Genomic DNA, 5,156 nt, shown 5'->3' with positions numbered 1-5,156 from the left:
AGGGTTGCGATCCGTTGCCGGACACGGAAAAAAGACAAAAGACAAAAATATATATATATATTTATTATATATATATATTAATGACTTATATATTAATGACTTATATATTTATTATATATATATATTAATGACTTATATTAATGACTTATGTATAAATATGGCAAAACATATGAAAGACCTATACACCGAAAAGTATAAAAATGTTGCCAAGAGATATCAAAGATCGACATATCATGTTCATAGATCAGAAGATTCAATATTATTAAGATGTCATTTCACCAAAATTGATATAAACATTCAGAGCAATCTCAACAAATACATCAATAAAACGGCAAGGAGTTTAGAAATAGTCCCACACATTTACATTTTGATAGAAACTGATTTCTATCAAAAATATCAAGGTGATTCAGTGGAAAACAGAATAGTCTTTTTAGCAAATTGTACTACATCAATTGGATATCCATAGGCAAACGAAACAACACAAACTTCTTTCCATACTTTTTACCACATATAAAACTCAAAAATGGATCACAAATCACAATTCAAAATCTAAAACTCTGAAACATTTAAAACAATATAAAAGTAAACTTTTGTCAACTTGGAATAGAGAAGTTTTTTTTAGATATGACACTAAAATCATGATAGATAAAAGAACAAACTGGTAAATTGGATTTTAACAAAATAACAATCTCTACTCTTCAAAAGACAATGCTGAGAATGAAAAGATAAGCCCCAGACTGGGAGAAAATGATTGCAAATAATATATCTGTTAAATGACTTATCTCTAGAATATAGAAAGAGTTCTCAAAACTCAGTAGAAAACAGACAGCCCAATATCAAAAATTAGAAAATATTTGAACAGACATTTCATGAAAAGAGGTATCTTGGCTGTCAAATAAGTATATGAAAAAAATGCTCAACATCATTTACCTTTAAAGAAATGTAAAATAAAACCGCAAAGAGACACCACTACACATTTATTATAAAAGTTCAAATTTAAAATACCAAACGTACGAAGTGCAAAAAAGGTTGTGGAAGAACTGGAACTTTCATACACTATTGATGAAAATATAAAATGGTACAAAAATTTCAGAAAAGAGTTTGGCATTTTCTGAAATAATTAAACATGCACCTAGCCCCCACATTAACAAACTAATTAACTCAATAGAAATTTTCTTCAAGATTACATAAATGTTGGATTTAATAAACTAGACCTGTAAAGCAACTAGTGCAAATAAGTTCAAAGAACTATATAAAAATATATTCAAAGTATTATGGTACAATGTTATCATAATCAATAAACAGATAAAGTATATTAGAAACAAAAAAGAAATTATAAAAGCACCCACAGGAATGGGTGAAATATGGGGAAATATGAAAATTTCCCTAAATTAACTCAAAAATAGTTTGATAATGTCAGAAAGTAAATGTCAGTGAAATCAAAGTAGAAATTACCCAGTCTGAAGAACGGAGAGAATGGAATTAAGGAAAAATGACCCCTTACGAATCTGTGAGAAAATATTAAATGGATTAACATAAGTGTAATTAGAGACCTAGCAGGAGAAAAAAAATGAAAGCGAGGATATATATATATTTATCATGAAATTGTCATAAATTTGGTTTTAAAAATCAAATTTGTTTATNAAGTAGAAATTACCCAGTCTGAAGAACGGAGAGAATGGAATTAAGGAAAAATGACCCCTTAAGAATCTGTGAGAAAATATTAAATGGATTAACATAAGTGTAATTAGAGACCTAGCAGGAGAAAAAAAATGAAAGCGAGGATTTTAAAGAAATGTAAAATAAAACCGCAAAGAGACACCACTACACATCTATTATAAAAGTTCAAATTTAAAATACCAAACGTACGAAGTGCAAAAAAGGTTGTGGAAGAACTGGAACTTTCATACACTATTGATGAAAATATAAAATGGTACAAAAATTTCAGAAAAGAGTTTGGCATTTTCTGAAATAATTAAACATGCACCTAGCCCCCACATTAACAAACTAATTAACTCAATAGAAATTTTCTTCAAGATTACATAAATGTTGGATTTAATAAACTAGACCTGTAAAGCAACTAGTGCAAATAAGTTCAAAGAACTATATAAAAATATATTCAAAGTATTATGGTAAAATGTTATCATAATCAATAAACAGATAAAGTATATTAGAAACAAAAAAGAAATTATAAAAGCACCCACAGGAATGGGTGAAATATGGGGAAATATGAAAATTTCCCTAAATTAACTCAAAAATAGTTTGATAATGTCAGAAAGTAAATGTCAGTGAAATCAAAGTAGAAATTACCCAGTCTGAAGAACGGAGAGAATGGAATTAAGGAAAAATGACCCCTTACGAATCTGTGAGAAAATATTAAATGGATTAACATAAGTGTAATTAGAGACCTAGCAGGAGAAAAAAAATGAAAGCGAGGATATATATATATATTTATCATGAAATTGTCATAAATTTGGTTTTAAAAATCAAATTTGTTTATCACACAGTGTTTCCATGTATTGAAATATCATGTTGTACCCCATAAACATGTACAATAAAAAATCTTATATAGACAAATAATTGTGCAACTTAAAAAGTATCAATGAAATAAAGAAAATGCCAAATTATTTCTAATTATAATGTGCTTCATAAAAGGTGATGAAATAAAAACACTTTCAGATGAATGAAAACTGAAGGAATCTGTCATCAGTAAACCTGCATGACAAGAAGTGCTAATTAATATTTTTCAGACTGAAGGAAAATGACACCAAATAAAAGCTTGGAGCTGAAAGAAAGAAAAAAGGAAAGAGCTTTGGAAATAATTTAAAATTGTGGTTTTTAAGTAATTTCTAAGAAATAACTTCCTAAAAAAAAAAAACAGTAACAATGCTAGGTGGTGATTACTCCATATGTAGATATAAATTACATGAAAACAAAAGTGCAAAGAAGGAGATTAGATAAATGGGATTAAGCTGTTGCAAGGTAATTACATTTGCGAAAAAGGAGGCAAAAAAAGTATAAAAGGTAAAAATAAGACTTCAGCAAAGTTAAAAATTTACTCTTCAATAAATACCATAATAGGACATAAAAAGGCATGTCACAGACTGGTAGGAAACATTCCATTACAGATCTCTGGAAGGGACTTGAAAATTGAATATAAAAGTAACTCATCACTTAAGAAACAACCCAAGATAGAAAACACAAATAAACTTTACAAAAGACTAGTATATGTCCAATAAACACAGGAAAAAATACTATTATTAGTGATTGGGGAAATAAAATAAAAACCACATTAGGTACCACTGCACTTCCAATAGAATTTCTAAATTTCAAAAGACTGAGTATTCCACTGGCGGGTGAAGATGCAGAGCAACTGAAACTCTAATCACAAGCGGAAATACAAAAGGGTACAGCTGTTTTACATTTAAAAATCCGCTTCCCATGTGACCTATCGATTTCACTCCAGGGCATTCGCCCAAGAGAAAAGAAGACATGTGTCCACAGTAAGACTTATACAAGAATGCTCATAGCAGTTTTAATCCCAATAGTCCAGAACTGGAAACAACCAAACAGTCCATGGACAGGTGAATGGGTAAATAATGGATAAACTGAGGTAAATTTATACAATGAAATACTAATCAGCATAAAAATGAACTAACTACAGATACAGGAAACAACATGATTTAATCTCAGAAACATTATGTTGAGTAAAAGAAGCTAGATGTAAATGATTGTATACTATATAACCAATTTATATAAGGTTCAGAGCAGATAAAACTAATGTATATTGCTAGAAATTAAACCAGTTGTCTGATGTGGAGGGAGGGAATAGGACAGACTGCACAGGGAACTTTCTGGAGAGATTAAAACATCCTATGTCTTGACTGGTGATTGGGGTGGTGATGCATGGATCCAGACACTCGTCAAAATTCATAAAAATATAGAACTAATAAAATTCAAGAGCAGGAATCCATGGCAGTTTATCTTCATAGCAAGATGAAAACTTCTTTATTGTTTGACTCTCTTTTTGTGGAATTTCTGAAACCCTCTCTGTACCCTCTTATAAAATTAGATTTTCAAAAGAATTTGAAAAGCACTGCATTAGAAAATATATGGGGCCGGCCCGGTGGCGCACTGGAGAGTGCGCTGCTTGGGAGTGTGGCGGCGCTCCCGCCGAGGGTTCGGATCCCATGTGGAGACTGGTTCCCGCTCACTGGCTGAGCGCGGTGCGGGCGCGACACCGAGGGTTGTGATCCCTTTACCAGTCAGTAAAAAAGACAAAAAGGAAAAAAAAAAAAAGAAAAAGAAAATATATGAAAGGTACTTAAAAAATACATGGAAAAATAGAATTAAAAGACAATATGAAATTTTCCATGAACTTTTTGAAGTACCCTTGAACATATAGACAACAATGTAATAATGTTTATCTGAGCTACCCAAATCACTGTTTGTTAACAATATTTATGAAGTTCTGATGAATTCTACCAGGTGCTGTAAATCTACAATAAAATAACAATTGGCCCTTTCTTTAAGCATTTAGAGTCCAGTGGTATGCATATAAATATTATAATATAAACAATAAAGTCATAATCTCCCCCAGTTTAATGATAAAATGTGCAATTTCAGAAGAGGGAGAATAGCCTGTCCGGTAAAAACTATTGAGTATCAAAAATTTAGTTCTTACAGGGAAAATGGGCAAGCCAAAGTACGGCTATTACCCACCACCTTTGATTTCATTTTGTAACACTTTTTTCGTCTTTTAAATATTCTGTAATTTGCTTAATACATTATATCAAACATAAGTCTTTTTTTTAATTTTCAAATTGTGGTTAAATACATATGTCATAAAATTTACCAGGATCAGACATAATTCTTAAGACCATATTTATTTATTATTTTTTAAATTTTTATTTTGTCAATATACAATGTGGTTGATTATTATGGCCCATCACCGAAACCTCCCTCCCTCCTCCCTCTCTCCCCTCCCACCCAAGAATATCCTTTCCGTTTGCTTGTTGTAACAACTTCAAAAAATTGTAGTTGTTATATCTTCTTCCCCCACCCCCCCCGGGTTTTTTTTGTGTGTGTATGTGAGTGAATTAACTTATTTATTTTTAGCTCCCACCAATAACTGAGAACATGTGGTATTTTTTTTT

This window comes from Galeopterus variegatus, unplaced genomic scaffold (assembly GCF_000696425.1).
Source record: "Galeopterus variegatus unplaced genomic scaffold, G_variegatus-3.0.2 Scaffold1895, whole genome shotgun sequence".
In the NCBI taxonomy this organism is placed as follows: domain Eukaryota; kingdom Metazoa; phylum Chordata; class Mammalia; order Dermoptera; family Cynocephalidae; genus Galeopterus; species Galeopterus variegatus.
This window is presented reverse-complemented; position numbering follows the sequence as displayed.